The sequence below is a fragment of the Schistocerca nitens genome, chromosome 1, assembly GCF_023898315.1.
Source record: "Schistocerca nitens isolate TAMUIC-IGC-003100 chromosome 1, iqSchNite1.1, whole genome shotgun sequence".
NCBI lineage: Eukaryota > Metazoa > Arthropoda > Insecta > Orthoptera > Acrididae > Schistocerca > Schistocerca nitens.
The window spans coordinates 948567916-948591779 of NC_064614.1; the positions used below are offsets into that span (position 1 = coordinate 948567916).

The following is a 23864-nucleotide window of genomic DNA, read 5'->3' on the forward strand; positions in this document are numbered from 1 at the left end:
CAACCATTAGATAGTCTATAGTCTTCGTTGTTCACTTTGTAGGGAATAAATATGGATGAGCTGCTAACTGTCTCACACTGCAGACAGCACAGTGAGTCAAGTGTGCTTCATTTTTTGACCAAATGTATTAGATTGGTTCATAAGTTTGTAGTATTTTTGTTTCACATGTTGCTTTGGCTTTATTTATTGTTTGTCATTTTTTATTTTTAGTTCACTGGTGCTATTTGAGTGTACATATTGTCGTTTTGTCATTTGTGGAGAATAAGTGGAGCTGGGGATGCTAGAAAATGGAGTACCAATTGGAGAAATTCTTTTGTTGGAATCAATAGAAGGGTGACAGCAGTGAAGGCAGCCAGAAAAAATTTGCGCTATGTATGGGGGTAATGCCACTGGACAGAGCACAGCAAGAAAACGGGTTCCACATTTTAAGGATAATCATTCTGACATGAGTGACTCTCCACATTCAGGAAGACCTTTGGGTTTCACGAAGATCGTTACACATTAATCCACAATGATCCACTTCAAGTGTACTCAAGAACTGGCAAAAATGTGATGAATTGTGATCATTCCACCATCATGAGACATTTGCATGCAATGGGGAAGATTCAAAGATTGAGTGGTTGGGTACCACATGCTCTAAGCCAAAATCACAAAAATCAGCGGGTGGCCATACATGCATCTCTGCTTGCTCATCATCAAGTGGCTCATGAATAACATCAATCATTCCTATACTGTATTGTTACTGGTGAGAAATGGTGTCTTTATGCTAACATAAGGAAAAGAAAGGAATGGTAGAGCCCAAACAAAGCAGCAACTCTCCGTACAAAGACCTGTGCGGATCCACTAAAGATAATGTTAGGTAACAGTGTGGTGTACTATAAATTGCTTCCCTAAGGTGTATCCATCACTGCTGATATTTATTATTGACAACTGAGGCACCTTGCAGATGTAATCTGAGAACAGTGACCAGGACGACTGTGTGTAGTGATGTTAATCCATGATAACGCTTGTTTGCATTCTACTAGACTGCCGAAAAAGAGTTGGGTTGGGAATATATTCCACACACCCCTTATTCACCTCATCTTGGATGCTTTCACCTTTCCTGCTTTCTATTGGACATCCTTCAAGGAACTTCCTTCCTGGATGAAAATTTGCTCTGAACATGGGTCAACATGTGATTTCATAGTAGAATCAAAAAGTTACCCCAGCATTGGTGGACTGTTGTAAATAGTAAAGGAGAATATACTACTAATGACTAAGGTCTCTGTTATGTGTATCTGTTATGCTTATTACATTTATGGGAAAACACTTCAAATTTATTCAGCAACCTACATTATGAGCCATGATAGACAGACAGCTAAATAACAATACTGATATGATGTCCCTCCTAATATGTTATTACTGTGCAGACTGGTCATGCATTAAGATTTTTACTGAGATTTAGCAAGCAAACAGGCCTGGACTGAGACTAATGTGAAAATATATCTGCCAATATTTACTACTGTTTCTACTCTTTGGGGCCTGGCAGACTTGTGCACCGTTTCTGAGGACCTGCTGATGAGTGATTGTTGCTAGGACATTGGTATTTCAGCCAGGGGAAAGAATATTACAAGTAGTGGACTGAGAACACTCAGGCGGTCACTTCAAGGAAGTATGAAGGGCAGTCACAGCCCAGTTGCTACTGACAATACTGAAAAGTGCAGTAGCATCATTGGATTGACTAAAACAATGCATTACACCAAATGAATAGCAAGCTCTCAAAACAAAATTAAAACTATATGGTCAATTGTGAAAGTGTACAAGGGCAGAATGCGAATGTTCGATATTACACCTCTCATGTGGGAGACAAACTGTTAGGGACCCACAGAGATGACAAAAATTCATTATTAAATATTTTGCACAACAGCCAGAAAATTGCACCAAAATTTTATATGTACAGATAAGTAAGCAGAACCTTTAAGCTGATGCTCTAAGACATACCACATGCAGCTACAAGGAACAACCAAAGATGAAATTGAATCAATTACTAAATCACCAAAGAGTAAAGGCTCCCATGAGTATAGTGAAATATCACGTAGGGTTATGAGAATTGATGCACCATGTATTAATTGTGTGCACAGCCACCTGAGCAATGTGTCAGATGTGGCCAAATTCCTGACAGACAAATTTTCATTAGTGACACACCTTTGTAAAAAGGGAAAAAGTGAGAATGCAGACAGTTACCACTCAATTCCTTTGTTATCAGTGTTTTTAAATTTTTTTGACAAAGCAGTGTATAAGAGAGTAAAGGCACATCTCAGTACACATAATCTGTTGTCAGATTTGCAGTATGACTGAAGGAAAGGAGTATCCACATGAAATGAAATTTATTGTTTTGTATGACAAGCAGTCTATGAAAGTGGAAGGTTCTGTTCTGGGTCAACTGCTTTTAAAATTTCAATGAATCAAAAACATCAGCTGTGTACGGGACATTGATAGAAATCAACAGGGAGAGCTGACAAAATGTGTGGCCGACCAGGATTCGAACCCAGGATCTCCGGCTTACTAGGCAGGCATTCAAACCCATACGGAACAACAACACAGGAACTGGCGCGACTGCGCAGAATTATCCCAAGCACACTCTCCAGCAGATTCACATTTGCAACTTATTCCACACACTACAAAAGTAGTGCTCCCTACCTGAGTGTAGGTGTGCATCCACACAGAAATGATATTTGGCTTGTGGTCACTATTTATGTGTGTGTGGTGTCTGTTCTTTTGGACAGACACCACGGTGGATTACGACAGCTGTGAAGAATGGAATTCCAATGAATTACAAACATTAGCTGATTGATAGAAATCAATGGGGAGAGTTGAAACAATGCGTGCCTGACCGGAATTCGAACCAGAGATCTCCTGCTTAGCTGATGATTGAAATTTGATTCTTCACGACTGCCACGCTCCACCATGGTGTCTGTTCTTTTGGACATGTCCAAAAGAACAGACACCATACACATATCAGTTGCTCTCCTTGGTATATGTGTAACAATGATCTGCCACTAAAAATGATAGCTGTCACAAAAATCTCTCTTTACAGATGACAAGTGATTTTGTTTAATCTTTGCAGATGACAAGTGTTTCTGTGAAAGGCATGGAATGGAATGAAAATGAACAAGCAAGTTGGTTAATAGATAAAATCAACACGACTTTTAGAGGACAGATTAAAGTGTAACTGCAAAAAAATTAAAACACATAAAGTTTCTGAAACTGAACTTCTGTAAAAGCAAACATCAGTGAAGTTGGTCATTTTAAACTTTTAGGACTGAGAGCTCTCTTGAAAGAATTAGCTTTCCTGGAAGTATTATGTTCAAGATATTGTGCAGAAAATGAATTCTGCTACCTTCACTATGAGACCAAGCTCAAATGTTTCGAACACTGAAATGCAAACACTTGTTTACTGTTACTCTATTATCTCTCATGTCATCCCATAATGGGGCAAACATGTGCACTCACCAACAACATTCTTAGACCAGAAAATGATCGTATTAGAATACAATGAATACTACATTGAAAAATGATTTGCACTGGGATACCAAATTGTATAGATAGGTGTTCGCCATTCAACGGGCTTCCAGCAGAACTAAGAAAAAATAATAGTCCCAAGTCTTCAAATCTAACATGAAAGGTTTTTTGTGGTACATTCTTTTTATTTTATACAAGAGTTCCTCACAGCACCTGAGAACTTTTTTCTGTGATTTGTTATTTTTCATATACTCTCATTTTTTGTTCTTTAATTAATTCTTTTCTTTCTTTTGTTCATAAATTTTTCAATTACCGTTTAAACTACACACTGACTTATTCCGTGACAAAACAGCTCTGCTCCCATAGTCCCACAAAATCTGATGAATAAATAAAATGGGTGCATGATACCTGAAATTATCAAGGTCATATGTTAGTAGAGTTTATGACATCAATAAGTTTGCCCATAACCCATTTCTACAGAAGAGAACAAACAGAAAATGGACTTTTCAAATGGGAAAAATTAAATTGATTAAATTTTTTCAAACAAAGAAAATTTTCACCATGTGATGGGTTTAGAAGGTGTTAAATTGCAAGGAACCACAGACTCATAATGCACAGATAAAAATAGATACAAAAGTAGAAAGAAAATCCCACCAGGCATGAAATCAGAAACATAGAATCACAAGAATTTCTTTAAAGCAGATAGATGTACCAAATTAAACTAAGCAACAAGTTCAACATCTCAGAAAATGAACAATCCACAGACGTAGCTGAAAGAGGAAATCACTTAGCAAAAATAATTATGCACACAGCAAAAGATGTTATTGGTACAAAAACATCAAAAGTAAAGAAAGTATCAAATGGAACAAAGCACCTCTTAAAGAGGAGGCAAGTTTTAAGCAAATGACAGTATAAATACAGTAGGTCCACAATAAAAGTATTCCTACATGGTAAGCATTATATTGTAAATTTACTGTTTCCCTGCTCATCCAATGACTTAAGAAAAGGTTAAAAAAAGCTTTGGTTGTTTCTTGAAAATGATATGATGCAAGTGTCTTTCCACCACTCTCTAAATTATTCAAGTAAGGTATGTCATATTTTGTGAATGAAAGTGTGTGTGGGCAGTTACAGGTCCCATCTGGATTATTTCATTTAAGAAGATCGATGAAATCGTTCTTGAACAATTCTAAATAAGTCTAATAGTGAATATTAAACATATACATAGATGGGCAGAACAAATGGTCACAGGTTTGTTTGATCCATGGGAGAGTGTCAAGGAAATGCTGCAAAACACGTACTAGCAGACACCTAAAGAATACACAATCCATCTTGCAAAAACTTACTTAGAAAGTTTTGAGAACAAGTATTACATTAGGCATCTAGGAATATATCACAGCCTCCTGTACGTGGACGTGTGTGCCAGCTGGAACAAGATTCCTACTGAAATCTCTGGTCCCTTAGGCTCCATTGCACTCTAGTAGTTAGCATCACTGGCTACTAAAACAAAGGTTAGGTAGGTTGGTTGGTTTAAAAGGTGGGGGAGGGACCAAACTGCTTGGTCATCAGTCCCTTGTTCCTGTTAAAACAATCATACAGGGATAAGAAGAAAACAAAAGAGACATAGAGCACAATACCAAAAGGACAGAAATACGACAAGAACTAAGGAAAGGCAACAAACATTACAAAGAACAAAAGAGGACAACAAAACTGCAGAGAGAAGCAAGAAAGAGGTAGAAGAGATTAAAATAAGAAAGCAGATTACCATGGCTGCCTGACCATGAAAATAAATAGGAGAAGCCAGCCACTCTGCAACACATTAAAACCTCCACTCAAAAAGCACTAGGGTGAGGGACACAGAGGGATGAAGGACATGTGCAAAAACTTAGATCAAATGATAAAACCCACCCTCACGAATAAAATGTAAAACTAAAGCTGCTGTTCAGGCATTGTTTCCCAACACCAAAGGTAGGGTGCTGCAAAAGTTAAAAGTCAGCCCCAGAGTGGCTAAAAGTGGGCAGTCCAGCAAGAGGTGGACGACTTGTCATTTGTGAGCCACAGCGACACTGAGGTGGGTCCTCACAACGGAGGAGGTAACCATGTGTTAGCCATGTATAGCAAATGTGGAGCCAACAAAGGACAACTGATTCCATGTGAGAAGCCTGCAGGGAAGAGATCCACAAATCCACTGTCTCCTTAATGACACACAGTTTGTTCTGCGTAATGTTATGCTATTCCGTCTCCCAAAGCCGGAAAACCTTATGGCGTAAGACAGAATGTAGTTCAGTTTCAGAGATGCCCATCTCCAGAAGCAGTTTCCATGTAGCCTGTTTGGCCAGCTTGTCAGCAAGTTCGTTGCCTGGGATTCCGGCGTGTCCTGGGGTTCACACGAACACCACTGAACGATGGAACTGTTCCAGGACAGAGATGGACTCCTGGATGGTCACTACCAAAGGATGGCGAGGGTAGCACTGGTCAATAGCTTGTAAGCTGCTAAGGGAGTCAGAACACAGAAGAAATGACTCCCCAGAACAGGAACGGGTGTACTGAAGTGCACGAGATATGGCCACAAGCTCTGCAGTGAATGCACTGCAGCCAGCAGGCAACGAATGCTGTTGAATATGGCCTCTGTGGACATAGACGACACCAACATTACCATCAGCCATTGAACCATCGGTGTAAACAACTTTAGAGCCTTTGAACATGTCTAGAAAAGAGAGGAAGTGACAGCAGAGAGCGGCGGAGTTAACGGAGTCCTTAGGGGTATGCAAAAGGTCCAGAAGAAGCTTCGGTCGAGGTGTACACCATGGAGGTGTAAGTGAAAGGACCTCAAGCAGAGGTGGTAAAGGGAAGGACTCCAGTTCAGACAGAAGGGATCGCACATGAACTGCAATTGTTAGCACTAACCTGGGCTGCCAATGCGGGAGATGAACTGCCACGGGTGGGAAAAGGAGACAGTAATTTGGATTCTCAGGAGAACTACGAATGTGTGCAACATAACTGGCGAGCAGTTGTGCGTGTCGGATCTGCAATGGAGGGACTCCTGCCTCCACCAGGACACTGGACATTGGACTCATTCTAAAAGCTCCCATTGCTAGGTGAACACCACGGTGGTGCACTGGGTTGAGTACACACAACACTGAGGGCGCCACTGAAGCGTAAAGCACACTCCCATAGTCAAGGCAGGATTGAGCAAGGGCTCTGTAGAACTGCAGCAGCATAAAGAGATCTGCACCCCAGTTGGTGTTGCTCAGGCAGCGAAGGGCATTGAGGTGCTGCCAGTACTTCCGCTTAAGCTGATGAAGGTGAGGTAGCCAAGTCAATCGGGTGTCGAAAACCAGTCCTAAGAATCAATATGTCTCCACTACAGTGAATGGATCACCATTAAGGTAAAGTTATGGTTCCGGATGAACAGTATGATGCCGACAGAAGTGCATGACACACAACTTCATGGCTGCAAACTGGAAGCCGTGGGCTAGAGCCCATGACTGTGCCTTGTGAATGGCTCCCTGTAGGCGCCGCTCAGCAACACCAGTACTGAAGAAGCAATATGAAATGCAGAAGTCATCCGCATACAGAGAAGGTGAGACTGATGGCCCTACAGGTGCTGCTAGACCATTAATAGCCACTAAAAATAGAGAGGCACTCAATACAGAGCCCTGCGGAATGACATTCTCCTCAATATGGGAGAAACTATAGAAGGCACCAACTTGACACGGAAAGTACGGAGTGACACGAAGTTTTGGATGAAAATCGGGAATGGGCCCCGGAGACCCCACTCATACAATGTGGCAAGGATACGATGTCGCCAAGTCGTGTTGTATGTTTTACATAAGTCAAAAAAGACGGCAACCACGTATTGGCATTTGGAAAGGGCTGTTCGGATGGCAGACTTGAGGGAAACTAGAGTATCAGTGGTAGAGTGACCCTGGAGGAAGCCACCCTGAGATGGAGTCAGTAGGCCATATGACTCCAGGACCCAACCCAACTGCTGACACATCATTCATTCCTGCAGCTTACAAAGAACGTTGGTGAGGCTGATGGGCCAATAGCTATCCACATCAAGCAGGTTTTTACTGGGTTTGAGCACTGGAATGATGGTGATCTCCCACCATTGCGATGGAAAGACACCATTGCACCAGATCTGGTTGAAGATGGCAAGGATAGATCGCTTGTAGTCAGATGAGAGATGTTTAATCATTGACTGTGGACGTGATCCAGCCCAGGAGCTGTGTCAGGGCAATGTGCAAGAGCACTGAGGAGCTCCCACTCTGTAAATGGAGCGTTGTAGGGTTCACTGTGGCGTGTAGTGAACGAGAAGGCTTTCCTTTCCATCCACCGTTTGAGGGTGTGAAAGGCTGGGGGGTAGTTCTCCGATGCAGAGGCTTGAGCATAGTGCTCAGCAAAGTGCTTGGCAATCACATTTTCGTCGGTACATAACACACCACTGATGTTCACGCCAGGGACACCTGTTGGCATCTGGTACCCGAAAAGATGTCTGATCTTCGTTCAGACTAAGGGAGGTGATGTATGGCACCCAATAGTCAACATGTATCTCTCCCAACACTCCTGTTTCCATCGTTTTGTAAGCTGGCGAACACAGGCACGGAGCTGCTTAAAGGCTATTAGGTGCTCAAGGGAAGGGTGCCGCTGTAGAGCTCGCCGACACTCTTTAATAGCCTCAGCGACATCTGGACTCTTTAATAGCCTCAGCGACATCCGGCGACCACCAAGGGACTGTCTTTCACCTGGGGCACCCTAAAGAATGAGGAATCGCATTTTCCACCACAGAATCGATCGTTTGGCGGCCTGCTCAACCACAACATTGATGGCACCATGTTGGGGAGATTCAACGGTGTCAGCAGAGGTTAAGGCTACCCAGTCTGCCTTGTTTAAGGTCCATCTGGGTAGGCATCCATGGGCATGATGCCAGAGGAGTGGTCACTGCCACACAGGTTCTCCGGTGGATAGATGGGAGAAGGCCAGGACTGCAAACCGAGAGATCAATGGCCGAATATGTGCAATGTGCCACACCGAAATGTGTGGGGGCACCTGTATTTAAGAGGTGGAGGCCGAGTTGTGACAGTAAATTTTCGACATCTCTATCTCAGCCAGTAAGCACAGTGCCACCCTGAAAAGGGGTTATAGGTATTAAAATCTCCCAAAAGTAGGAAAGGTTTAGGGAGTTGCTCAATCAGTGCAGCTAATACATTCAGTGGTACTGCACCATTTGCAGAGAGTTACTTCCTGTGTCATCCGTACCCTGACAGCCACAGCTTCAAGAGGAGTTTGAAGGAGCACAGGTTCACTACATACCGAGTTCAGGGCATAGACGCAAACTCCACCTGACGCACTATTATATTCGCTACGATTCTTGTAATATCCCCTGTAGCCAAGAAGGGCAGGGGTCTGCATTGCTGGGAACCAGGTTTCCTGGGGGGCACAGCAGAAAGCAGGTGTAAAGCTTAGCAATTGCCATAGCTCAGCCACATGGTGGAAAAAACTGCTGCAACTCCACTGGAGGATGACGTGATTGTGTGACTGGGAAGGCATGAAACACTCAATGATGCAGTCTATGCCTCAGGGTCACCTGCTGCCACCAGATAAGTACCTGGGTCTGAGCGCCCAGTGAGATCTATGTCATCAGCGGAGGCCAGAATCTCCACTTCATCCTCAGATGCAGAGCTTATAGGTGGCGGTGGTGTGGGTGCCACCACAGTGCCTTTGTTCTTGGGGGTCTTTCTTTTTTGGTTTCTCTCGCTACTCCTTAGGTTTGTTCGGCTGGGTGGGCTTCAGTGATTCAGTCTCAGGGAATGAGGAGGATCATGAAGCCCTATGACCACCTACCTGTGGTCACTTCAACCACTGGCAGGTGTCAGCTTTGCCGCTGGTAGGAACCTGGGAGGGAGTGACCCAAGGGACCCCTTCCTAGTGAGAGGAGCCGAAGAAGACGTTTGCTTCTCTGGCTGAAAAGTGGAGACTGAAGTCCCCGATGTTTGGAGGGGGAGGGGGTGCGTTGCTCCTGAAGTAGATGGTGCAGGGGCAACAGGAAGGGAAGTGTTCCCCATCATAAAGGTGGCAGGTGGAATCTGATGGCTCTGAGAGCCAACTGTATGCGGCGGAACGGAAGATGGTAGAACCTTTGTCGTATTGGCGGCATAGGTTGAAGTCATACGCATAGGATGTAGCCTCTTATACTTTCTCTTAGTCTCGGTGTAGGTCAGTTGGTCCAGGGTCTCATATTTCATTATTTTCCTTTCTTTCTGGGGAATCCTGCAGTATGGCAAGCAATGCAAATTATACTCTCAGCTGACACAGGCGGGAAGCGGGGCACATGGAGTATTGGGATATACGGCTTCACATCACAGTGGTAGACCATCACCTTGACCTTCTCGGGTAATGTGTCACCCTCGAAGGCCAAGATGAAGGCACCAGTGGCAACCTGATTATCCCTCGGACCCTGGTGGATGCACCGAACGAAATGAACACCTCGCTGCTTTAAATTGGCACACAACTTCATCATCACACTGCAAAAGCAGTTCCCTGTGAAATATGAAACCCTGGACTGTATTTAAGCTCTTATGGGGCATGATGGAAACAGAAAAATCCCCCAGCTTGTCACAGGCGAGTAGTGCCCGTGACTGGGCATAGGATGCTGTTTTGATCAAGACTGAGCCAATCACATTTTGGACAATCCCTCCACCTCCCCAAACTTGTCCTCTAAATGCTCAACAAAAAACTGAGGCTTCAGAAGCATGAAAGATTCCCATCAGCTCTTCAACATACAAGGTACTGGAGCAAATAAGATGCGCTGCCATCCTTAACCTGGCGTTCCTCCCATAGTGTGGTCAGGGAGATGAATGATTTGGGGGTCGTATTTCTGTGCACTGAATTGATCCCATAAATGCTTAGTGACTGCTGGTGTTTATCCAGCACAAGAGATGATGTACAGAGCTTCGTCGCATGTCACCACCCTGATGCCACCTACTAAGACCAGGGGTCCTCCCCACAGATGGCACCCAACAGCAGCAAAGGCCACCTGTCAGGATGGCCATTGCCGGGAGTCCTGACGATCCCGGGGGATGGGCATCTACTCCTTGGCATATGTCGGGAGCAACCATGCAAGCATCAGCAGAGCGATCCCTTGGGGTCAGGGGGGCTACAACCAACAGGGTACATGGCGGCCCCACCACAACGGACTGGATACCGTGCTGGATATCAGGTGCAAACAAGCTAAGAAGTCCATTATAGTCATCAGCGCAGAAAGCGATACTGCACACTGGACGGAGGAAAACACACCCAGGAGGTTGAGCTCGCCCAACACCTGGTGAATGGGCGGAAATGCAGATCCATGGTGACAAAGGACACAAGAGGTCTCAGCACATGATGGAAACGATCCATCATGTTAGGCACCCTTTCCCAATTGGCTCGCTCTTCGAGAAAATTTTGAAAAATGGAGGTCAAACCTAACAGGGGACCACCACATAAAGCCTGAAACGCGTGAGACTCCTTTTAGTCACCTCTTACGACAGGCCAGCAATACCTCGCGCCTATTCTAACCCCTGGACTTGCAGGAGGGGAAACAAAGGTAACAGAGTGAGTGAGACAGAGAGAGTGAGCGAGTGAGAGAGAGAGAGAGAGAGAGAGAGAGAGAGAGAGCTTTTCCAAGTAATCTGTCCTTTTGTATACACCAGGGCTTCACAACATACATGCTCGCGGAGCAAGCTGTGAGCAGCAAGGCGCGAGCACGAGCACGCTACCCCCACTACCGGACCAGAGCGGAGAGTGGGGAGAGTCACGTGGGTCACACAACAGCTGCCCGCCAATGTAAATCCGTGGCCACCTGCAGGGATATCACTCACGAAATATTACTGCGACAAATGAAACAAATAAAGGAGAATGTACACGTGCCACATAATTTTATTAGCTTAGTGTATGCCTCTACATTCGTATTAATTTGTGAACTGTTACACAATAAAAGGTGTCACTGAAGTGTGGGATTCTCGATTATCTTGTACTTTTTGCCCTTTACAATTGCGTCTACGTTCGGAGTAATTGTTCTTGTGCATTGTAGGTGCAGCGTGCAGTTTAAATTTCGATCAGACAATGCATTTGTCAGGCGCGTCTTGTTACATTTCATTGCAGAGAACAGTTGTTCACAAACATACGTGGAACCGAACATTGATATTATTGTAGCTGCCAGTTTGTGCAAACGAGGAAATCTATCCTGAGGGAAGTGTCTGTAGAATTCCAAAATGTTTTTCTTGTTCTGAAATTTGTCTCTGTATTCTCTGTCACACTGCAGGTCAATAATTTCTAGTTGCAGCTCAGGACGAATCTCTTCAATATTCGCTGAATATGGAGAGGAGAACAGATCAAAATCACTGCCTAGTGCTGTCAGATCTTGAAAGCGTTGATCAAATTCTTCCTTAAGGGCAACTAAACTATGTGAATAACGTTCACAGTCTTTGTGAACATCTTGCACAGATGATAGTTTAGGAAAATGAGCTAGATTTCCTGTTTCCAGCTGACTCACCCAAAGTATCAATTTCATTTTAAAAGCTCGTATTCGATCTATGAAATGAGTAATTAGCAGATCTTTACCTTGTAGTGAAATGTTCAAAGCATTCAGATGGCTAGTTAAATCTTCTAAGAACGCAAGATCACATTTCCATGAAGGCTCTTTCAATTCAGAAACACACATGTTATTTATTTCCATGAACATATTTATCTCATCTAATAGGCAAAAAAATCGATTTAATAATTCGCCACGACTAAGCACGCGGACCTCGCTGTAATAAGGCAGGCTACCATACTGGCTTTCTACATCCTCAAGAAAGCTTTTAAATTGCCTGTGTTGCAGCCCATGCTTCCTTATATAATTGGTTGTACGAACAACAACACTCATCACATTTTTTAGAGTGATACTCTTCGCACATAAGTTTTCCTGGTGGATCACACAGTGCACGCCCCTTATTTCATTCGGCACGGTCAGTGTTTGAATTTTCTCCTTCAACAGCGCAACGAAACCTGATTTTTTTCCCTGTCATGGCTGGTGCACCGCCTGTAGGCAAGAATTCCACGACAATCCTATATTTTCAACACTTTCTTCAACACTACTTAAAATATCACCTGCGGTTGTAGTGTTCTTCATGACTACTACATCGAGGAGCTCCTCCCTCACCTGAAGATCTCTATTAACACCTCTAATAAATATGGAAAGCTGCGCTGTTCCAGTGATATCAACACTTTCGCCCGGAGCTAGAGAATACGCCATAAAATCTTTACAGATATTTGCAAGCTGGCTGTGGACGTCGTCTGCCATGTCCTGTATACGACGCATAATGGTCATGTTAGATAATGACACAATCCGAAACTGTTCAACTTGAGATCGACACAAATGTTCCGCTGCAACTACCAAACATTCTTTTATTAAATCGCCATCAGTGAAGGGGCGCAGGGATTTTGCTAAGAGCAAAGCAATTTTGTAACTCACTCTGAGAACTACCTCAGTTGATTTTTCTTCGTCGTTCAGATGTTCTTCGGATAGCTTCCTTTTAAGTTTAATAAATTCCTGTGCACGATCTGGACCATCACATTTTCCACTTCCGAAGTCTTTCGCGTGGTACGACATATAATGTCGCTGCAAATTAAATTTCCTAAAAGAATTCAGCGTTTTGTGACATGCTAAACATTTTGCAACACCATCTTTTTCTGTAAACAGATACAATTCCTCTCAATGGTGGTTGAACTGCGAAAGCATGGTTGGGGTTACACAACGGCGACTTGACATGATTCTTAACCAGCGAAGTGGCTGTTAGAGCTGATCGTAGTACTTTAAACGTTACACAGTCGGCGCGAATTCAATAGGCATGCTGCGGCCCTATTCAAACAAACGTGTGCGCGCATTTCCCATCCCACCCCTCCCTCCCTACTCCGCGACCTTGCACCTGCTCGCGAGCACGTGCCTGAGCAGACGCGAGTGCTCGCGCTCAAAACCGGCCAGTTGTTAAGCCCTGGTATACACTGATGTTAACTTCAAATATGTGACTAGGTTAGTTTCTGATTTTTACCTCGATGCTCTCATTTCTTTTGATTTGACGTGTTTTGAAGGCTTCTGTGAATAGAATTATCTTAAACAAGCAGTCACACAATCTAAAAAGCCTTGACATGGTTTCCACATAACAATAAACAAAACTTTTAACTGCCACTGTGCCATTTAGGAGAATTATGCAGATTTCAACTCTCTGATAAATTTAACAAAACATATCTTAGACTGTCACAAAGTCACTGAAGTCTCTGGGTCAGGGCTTTCATTTTGCTCAAATACAGAGGTTTCTGGTCACCTCTAAGAACAGTGATGCACACTGCATATTTGTTTGAATCGCCATGAGAGGGGTTGGTTCTCTAACAGTTGCCAGAAGAAAACATATATTACGTCCAAGGCCAGGTAATGTTTTTGATCAATGTAATTTGTATCTCTTGATATCTGGGATGGATGTAGTATACTATTTTTCCCTTGCTCTGCTTCTCTTGTATAGAGCACAAACAAGGGTTGGCCAAAATACAGAAATGCCGAAAACACATTACCGTGCTTAATATGGTGTAGGAAACCTGATGGCATTCAAAACAGCTTCCAGACATCTTGGAATGGATAAATACAGGGCCTGTACATTTTTCAAGGGAATCTTATACCATTCTTCCTGGAGAATAGTGGCAAATTCAGGTAATGAAAGTGAAGATGGATAGCAATCCTACACCTTCCCTCTACAGTAGATCAAAAAGGTTCAATAACATTGACATCTGGTGACAGAGGTGGTCAGGGGAGATGTGACAACACACCCTCAAGCTCAGAAAACCAGTACCGGATGATGCAAGCTGTGTGAACAGTGACCCTATCTTTACACAGCATCACCACTGAGGAACAAATATTGTATTGTGTGATGGACCTGATCAGCCGAAGTGGTCACATAATCATTGGTGTTAACACAACCTTAGAAAGTACTCATGGGGGCCATGGAATACCATGATATGGTTGCCCAAATCACCACCAAACTGCCACCATCTTTCACTCCTGGATTGCAAACTTGACCTAAAGTTGGGAACAGTATGAAACAAGACTCATACAACCAAATGACTTTCTTCCATTGCTCCACAGTCCAAGTTTTATGACTTCAGTGCCACATTTACCTAATGTGGTCATTCCCATCACTGTTGAGTAGTTCCGGAATTCCAGTTTGCTCCGGAATTCCGTTTATGGAACTTACTTCATATTTTTTAGATGCGGACAGCGTTCACGTGTGTGATATTGCAGTGACTTTTGCAGCTGTCCTCCTCATATTTTTCATTACAGTCCTCTTCAATGACCACCCGTCACAATCAACCAGTGCACACTTTCGTCCACATTGTGATTTAGCAGATGATGCTTTTCTGCTTTCCCTGTATGTGGTATAAATCTTCGATATAGAGCCTCCTGAAACACCACATACTTCGGCTTCCTTGGTTACAGAAGCACTCACCATACCAGTGCCTACAAGTTACCCGAATTCGAGAACACTTAGTACCGACATAATGCACTCACAACTCTTCACTGAATACTGTTCTGATCTGACAAACACTTGCAATTTACCAAGAACATTGCACAGGTGATGTTCATGGCCAAATACAACAGCACAAACTGCAGGATTGCTGGCACCTGCATTTACGTTCAAGAACATGTTTCTTGCAATGTTTCTATATTTTAATCCAACTCCTGTAGATCTGCCACTAACACACCACTTACAGTTACATGAGTGGACATTTGGCAGGAAAATCATATCTATAGAAGAAGCAGTGTCTGAGAGAGGGATGTGTATTCTAATTACATTGAGTTTCACAGGTAAATTACACACTGTACTTTGCCAAAAACATCGACATATGACTGACAACTCCTGTATCCTATCATTAAGAACTATCTTAATGGCTGAAAAAACTGTTTACTTTAACTGAATTGCTCCAAATTATCCTACAAGACAAACTGGGACATGAAGGAAGCAAAATAAGCCAGCACCCTGGTCTTCAAGTCAACACAATAAGAGAGATTTTTAAGAACAAACCATGTAATCAGGTTCTTGATTGTTCATCTGTATGTTAAATTCAGTTTAGCTTGTATTCAAGTGGGTCCCTATGAATTTTACTCAGAGTATTGCATTTAATTGGCCACTATTAACATCATTTTCTAGTGCCTCTATGCAATTTTTATTTATCTGAAGTTGCATAATATGAGTCTGTGGGATTATGACTTCCACAGTTGGCAGCAAACCAACAACTAAACACTTGTCAGAGCATAATCTAATTAAATATGGTGTACCTCAAGGATCAGCAATGGAAGCACTTCTGTTCCTTTTGATGTTAACAACTTTAGCTTAAACGTGGGTGCTCATAAAATGATCATATTTGCAGTAAACACCACAATTCTTTTAAAAGGGGAAGGCATGGTAGAATAACAGCAATCAGTAAACACTGTCACAAAACAACTTAGCAACCAGGCACAGAATAATCAGCTTTTTTTTTTTAAAAAAAAAAAAAAAAGAGTCAAAAAATAATTCACAAAAATTTCACAACAAACCGAATAACGATATGTACATCTCATTTCTCCCTACCAATGCTGTGTCAACTGGTACCAGTACAGAAACCAAATTCTTAGGATTATGGCTCCAAAGTGTTGTAAAATGGAATAAGCATATAGACTATCTTAACATAAAATTGAGCAATACCTGCTATATTCTTTGCTTACTACAATCCTGCTGTAGTGAGGAAACAGTAAAGAATGTAATATCATTCCAACTTACATTCTCAATTCACATATGGGGTCGCATTTTAGCGAAACTCTAAGGCATCTATCACACTGCAAAAAAGGTAATCAGAATTATGCTTGGTTGCAAATCTAGAGATTCTTGTAAAGATCTGTCTAAGATTTCTTATACCCCTCCTTTACCACGTATCTACATTATGAAAACTCTCATATTCTTTATAAATGACAAGCAAGGATAGCAGATTGGGGAAAAATTGTGATATTCATGGTCACCAACCAAACTAAACAAAAATTTACATATTGTATCATATATACAGGGAGAGTCATAAATGAGGAAAAATATGTTGTGCAAATTGTCACACACTGAGCTACAAACATAAATTCGTATTCCGCATGTTCCTATGTCAATAAATAATGGTGCAATTGAATGGTAAAAACCTGGAAATATGAAGTGGACTTCTGGGTGTTACTGTGTGCCGACATTGGCCAAGGGGACAGATTGGCGACAGGGCATTACATGTGTGTGTTGTAGGTAGTCTATCCACTCACGAGAAGACGAGACATGCAGTTTCAAGCGATGGTCTGCGTGACACGGCGAGCAATGACAGCACCCACATCTATCTCATACCGGTTATGCTGGCCAGTATTATGTATTGTGGCTATTGTGTCCTGGACTTAGTTTTAAGAAATGAGTACAGAGATGCAGAATACAAAATACAACTACACAGGTATGTGGCAGTTAATACAAACAAATACAATACAATACAGCTGTAAAAATCAAAACTAACATAAAAACACATGACCAGATGCTGCAGTGGTGGTTTATAAGTACTGTTTGAAATGATGGCCACGATGTGTGGGGCAAAATTGAACTCTTCACATGAAGGATTGCTGAACATGATCCAACATGTCTGTATCTCTTTGCGTAATATCACAGGCATGTTGTATTCTGCGTTGAAGGGTGTTGACATCAACAACCTCTTCTTCATAATTCACAGATTTCAGATGGCCCCACAAAAAGAAATCCACTGGATTCAGATCTGACGATCTTGCGGGCCATGCTACAGTGCCTCCACGACCGATCCATTTCGAAGGGAAGGCATTGTCCACGTGTCGTCACACTGTGCCGTTGAAGTGAGCGGGGGCACCATCAGGCATGTACCACAGGTTCATACCAGAGGCCAAATTAACATCTTCCAACATTTCCGGTAATGTTGCATCCAGGAAATGAAGGTACCGCTCTCCTGTAAGCCTTTGTGGCTCTCCTGTAAGCCTTTGTGGTAGCACATATGGCCCTATGAGATGGTGATCAATAATACCACAGCAGATTTTGACACCAATACCACAGCAGATTTTGACACCACATCATTGTTGGTACCCTCATATCACTGTGCTGTGGGGGTTTTCTTCTGCCCACTCGGGCAAATTATGCAAATTCACCATACCTTCTTCGTGAAATACGAGGGCTGTTTGAAAAGTCCGTGCAAAATAAAAATTACTTGTGTGTTTGGGGTAAACCTTTTTTATTTTTTGACGTAGTCTCCTTTTAGACTTATACACGTTGTCCAGAGCTGTTCTAATTTGTTGATCCCTTCCGAATAATAGGAATTGTCCAAGTCTGCAGAATAGCTATTAGTTGCTGCAATCACCTCCTCGTTTGAATAAAATCTTTGTCCCACCAGCCATTTCTTCAAACTGGGGAACAAATAGTAATCTGAGGGAGCCAAGTCTGGAGAATAGGGGGATGTGAAGTGAGTTGGAATCCTATTTCCATTAATTTTGTGACCACAACTGCTGAGGTGTGTGCTGGTGCATTGTTGTGATGGAAAAGGACTTTTTTGCGGTACAATCACCGGCACTTTTCTTGTAGCTCAGCTTTCAAACAGTCCAATAGTGATGAATAATATGTACCTGTAATAGTTTTACCCTCTTCCAGATATTTGATGAGGATTATACCTTGAGAATTCCAAAAGACAGTCGCCATAACCTTTCTGGCCGAAGGAATGGTCTTCGCCTTTCTTGCTGCAGATTCTCTTTTGGTAACCCATTGTTTAGATTGTTCTTTGGTCTCAGGAGTATAGAAATGTATCCATGTTTCATCCACAGTGACAAAATGATGCTTAAAGTCCTGCGGTTGCTTCCTGAACAGCTGCAAGCCATCGTTGCAACACTTCACACGATTCCATTTTTGGTCAAGCGTGAGCAATCGCGGAACCCATCTTGCAGATAGCTTTCTCATGTCCAAATGTTTATGCAAAATATTATGTACCCACTCATTCAAGATGCCCACAGCACTAGCAAGCTCATGCATCTTAACTCTTCGGTCATCCATCACCTTATAATGGATTTGATCAATGATTTCTGGAGTCGTAACCTCCACAGGGCTTCCAGAATGTTCAGCATCACTTGTGCCCATATGGCCACTCCGAAAATTATGAAAACACTTATAAACTGTTCTAATCAAAGGTGCAGAGTCACCGTAATGTTTATCAAGCTCCTCTTTAGTCTCCTGAGGCGTTTTGCCTTTCATAAAGCAATGTTTAATCACCACACGAAAATCTTTTACGTCCATTTTTTTTTACAATTACTCGATTTCCTTGTTTCACACGAATGCCAAAGAAATAGACCAATATGGCTGAAACTTGGTGTGCATTCTATCCAAAGATGCTACTCACTAAAAATGACCCCAATACGTGCCGGTGGTGCCATCTTTTGGACTTTGCATGGACTTTTGAAACGCCCCTCGTAGGCTTCGTCGTTGAACAATATTGTTCGTGAAAAATGCTGGTGATGGATCTGACAGCATAGGATAAAGCTGCAGAAGTCCAGCCTCCTTTGGTAGTCTTCTGGCAATAATGCCTGTACCTATGCATGTGAAAGGGATTGTAATGGTTTCTATGGAGTAATCGCATAACAGTAGATTGTGACATTCCGACCGCAGTGGCGATGGTCAGCCATGACCACTAAATCCTGGAAGTGCTACACATGCACCATACTCCCTCAAGTGCCTGTCCACAGAGTAAAATGTTTTTGCGGATGGAAGGCACTGGCTAGGAAACCTCTCGTAATACAGTTGCCTTGCAATGTCAACTCTTCCATCAGCAAGCCTGTAGATGAGGTGGATGTCAGCATATTCCTCATTTGTGAAACTTGCCATGGTATTGTAGTAACACTGCGACGCAGCCATTAGCAGCTGACACGGTGAGTATTGGGCAGAGTGAGCAGTGCAGAGGTGTTGTAAACACGTCATGCACGCCACAGTTTTACTTCTGCCGCTGACCACTCTTTCCACTTACAGGACACACATTCCCTAACATGGGACTGTAACCCCGTTACCGCCGGCAACATGTGATTCACAAGTTCCGATATATATTCACATACATTACGCTGAGATTTTTTTCTTTCTCATATCTTTCAAACACTGGCAGATACACATCATCTCATTGGTGTGTCATGTGTTGTATCTATGGGTGAATGACGTGTCGTGATCGTGAGGCTCATTGGTATCTTGTTCAATGGTTAACAGGTGTTTTTGTTTTAAGTGCATAGTTCACAGAGAGAACAAAATTAACAGTGGTGCATCACGTGTTACGCATAGCAGCATGCGGTCTTTGACATATTTTTCCTCATTTATGAATCTTCCTGTATAAAAGAAGGGATAATCGAGGGGCTCAACAGAAGGATTTAGAATACAATGCTGACCTTAGTAATAAAAAGGTATTACAAAGCTAAGCTCATACATGACAAAAAAGCAGCAAGTGAAAGGTACATAGAAGTTGCTCCAAACACATGTAAGGCAGCTTGGGAAGTTATTAGACAAAATAATTGTTCCACACAGGTATGGCAAACTCTGCTAGGTCCAGAAGAATTGAATGACTACTTTGTCACATCAGTCAGAGAATTTGGAAACAAAATTAAGGCCACAAACACATTTGCAAGGGATCTTTCTTGAATGGCCTTTGTTTCATTGGGATAAAATCATGCCCAATGACACCTGTAAAACTGTTACCAAATTACCTACTTCCGCAAGTATGGACTGCTACTTAATGTCTGATTATGTTGTCAAATGAAGAGTTCACATTACAAGCAAGCGACTGAGTTTGATTTTTAATGAATGTTTAGAGTATTGGGTTTTTTCGAATTCTCTCAAAAGTTATCCCTACAATTCAAAAATGGTGATAAACAACTACCCCAGAATTACCAACCACTTTCTATTGCACCAATATTCTCAAAAATATTTGAATCACTCGTTTGCATTCAACTAAGCAATTATTTTGAAAAGCATGAGCTCCTTTACTACAATCTATTTGCAGCTGTTCTGCAAATTGTCAATCAGACATTACTAGCTTACTTGTATTATGTGATCAAAGTAAAGCAAGTCGCTGCATTCATTTTTAACATATTTATAACAAAATTGGAGTATTACGGTGTAGAAAAACCTATATTAGTACTAATTTCTTCCTACCTGAACAACAGACGACAGTTTGTCTCAATTAGAAATAGACACACCCCCTTAATAGAAACTGGTACAGGTGCTCCACAGGTCTCTGTCCTTGGCCCCTTCTTTTTCATTGTGGCTGTCACTGACATGCTCCACTGTGTGTAACAATCTGCTATGCTGATGATACAACCTCACTTACTTCACATCACGGCTTCCCAATTCTTGATAAGATTATGCACGAAACACTTGACCCTGCGTTCAATTGGCCTGCAGCTAGTTAACCTTTTTGTAATCCATATAAAACCCAAAAGATTATGTTAGGACTGTCTACAAATATACACTCCTGGAAATTGAAATAAGAACACCGTGAATTCATTGTCCCAGGAAGGGGAAACTTTATTGACACATTCCTGGGGTCAGATACATCACATGATCACACTGACAGAACCACAGGCACATAGACACAGGCAACAGAGCATGCACAATGTCAGCACTAGTACAGTGTATATCCACCTTTCGCAGCAATGCAGGCTGCTATTCTCCCATGGAGACGATCATAGAGATGCTGGATGTAGTCCTGTGGAACGGCTTGCCATGCCATTTCCACCTGGCACCTCAGTTGGACCAGCGTTCGTGCTGGACGTGCAGACCGCGTGAGACAACGCTTCATCCAGTCCCAAACATGCTCAATGGGGGACAGATCCGGAGATCTTGCTGGCCAGGGTAGTTGACTTACACCTTCTAGAGCACGTTGGGTGGCACGGGATACATGCGGACGTGCATTGTCCTGTTGGAACAGCAAGTTCCCTTGCCGGTCTAGGAATGGTAGAACGATGGGTTCGATGACGGTTTGGATGTACCGTGCACTATTCAGTGTCCCCTCGACGATCACCAGTGGTGTACGGCCAGTGTAGGAGATCGCTCCCCACACCATGATGCCGGGTGTTGGCCCTGTGTGCCTCGGTCGTATGCAGTCCTGATTGTGGCGCTCACCTGCACGGCGCCAAACACGCATACGACCATCATTGGCACCAAGGCAGAAGCGACTCTCATCGCTGAAGACGACACGTCTCCATTCGTCCCTCCAGTCACGCCTGTCGCGACACCACTGGAGGCGGGCTGCACGATGTTGGGGCGTGAGCGGAAGACGGCCTAACGGTGTGCGGGACCGTAGCCCAGCTTCATGGAGACGGTTGCGAATGGTCCTCGCCGATACCCCAGGAGCAACAGTGTCCCTAATTTGCTGGGAAGTGGCGGTGCGGTCTCCTACGGCACTGCGTAGGATCCTACGGTCTTGGCGTGCATCCGTGCGTCGCTGCGGTCCGGTCCCAGGTCGACGGGCACGTGCACCTTCCGCCGACCACTGGCGACAACATCGATGTACTGTGGAGACCTCACGCCCCACGTGTTGAGCAATTCGGCGGTACGTCCACCCGGCCTCCCGCATGCCCACTATACGCCCTCGCTCAAAGTCCGTCAACTGCACATACGGTTCATGTCCACGCTGTCGCGGCATGCTACCAGTGTTAAAGACTGCGATGGAGCTCCGTATGCCACGGCAAACTGGCTGACACTGACGGCGGCGGTGCACAAATGCTGCGCAGCTAGCGCCATTCGACGGCCAACACCGCGGTTCCTGGTGTGTCCGCTGTGCCGTGCGTGTGATCATTGCTTGTACAGCCCTCTCGCAGTGTCCGGAGCAAGTATGGTGGGTCTGACACACCGGTGTCAATGTGTTCTTTTTTCCATTTCCAGGAGTGTAGATAATAAATGTGTCAAGCACTTACAAATGCATACTGTTGCCAAACTCAGTTGGAAAGAGCGTATCACCCAAGCGTGTAAAAAGTCACGTAAGTAGCCTATCTAATGTGGAAACTGTAAGTTACGGTCAGCAATAATTATCTCTGTATGACATATTTCACACCCTATCAGTCACATATATCATATAGCCTACTCATATGGGGAAATTATCTTCATACCAGTAATGTTTTAAAAGCCCAAACAAATATTGACATGTAATATACAAGGCAGGTCCTAAATAGCACTGTCACCCTCTTTTCACCAGGCTTAGGGTACTCTTCTTCTTTTTCTTGTGCCTTTGCCCAACATTTTCACAGGGTTGGCATGGTTAAGGTCGGATTTGGCATGGTTAATTTAAGGGGTGGCCGGATGGCCTTTCTGTCGCCAGTGGCTTAGGATACTATCAGTGGTAAATCTGTATATCTATGAGTCTGCACTCTTTCTTGAAACAACATTAAAGAATGTGTCATCAGAGAAACAATTATGAATATAACACTAGAAATGAGGCAAACATTAACATCCCGAGGCACATGCTAGCAATAACATGAAATTTGCATAAAGTGAAGCTACCAAAGTTTTTAATAAGTTTCCCCTCACTGCTCAATCCTTGTTATTTTTTAAAAAATTCAAATTGAAATTTTATGACTGTCTACCTAAAGTCCATGCTGCAATATGAAAGCATTTTATGGTATAGCCCATGCTAACATTTACATAAAATTGTAACTGTGTATAAGAAACTTAATTTGTACATATATGAACACTAATTTTAATACTTCGATCACAACAATAAGTTGCTATCACTAAGAAAGCCTATTCTACTGCATGTAGTCAATGACAAATAAAGAATCTGAATCTGAGAGTGATATAACATTTACCAAATTAACTAAGTCCAAGTCAGTTTCAATAGCAGAAACCACAATCGAGTATTTTAGTCACACGCAAGGTGCAATGATTAATTTGTATACTTTTATAGATTCTTGTTGTATGAACTATGTATTCAATTTCTATTTTATATTTATGTAACTTTCAGCCAGATCCACAATATCACTACACAAATTAGTAAAGGATAAAAACATTCTGGCATTATTGTCAAGGTACTCAGTCTTAATGTCTTTCTACACTAGGACAACAATTTACATGCAGATATTGAAGTAACATTAGAAGCAAACTGCCTACTGTAATTTGGAAGTAATGTGCATATTAGTCAAAAACACTGTTATAAAAAGTAATGTAGTATAATTTCTCACAAAGCTCATAAAATATTCTGAAATATAAGTGCACCACAGGATGATGCATAACACACTGCAATTTATGTCTTGGGCAACTTTCATA

The 23864-nt window shown here is 42.8% G+C and overlaps 1 protein-coding gene across 1 annotated transcript in view; it reads right to left on the reverse strand.

The window, feature by feature from the left end:
• LOC126194478 (prenylcysteine oxidase 1-like) overlaps window positions 1-23864 on the reverse strand; it is a 73229-nt gene that overhangs the window by 41793 nt on the left and 7572 nt on the right. The gene's annotated exons all lie outside the window — the stretch shown is intronic.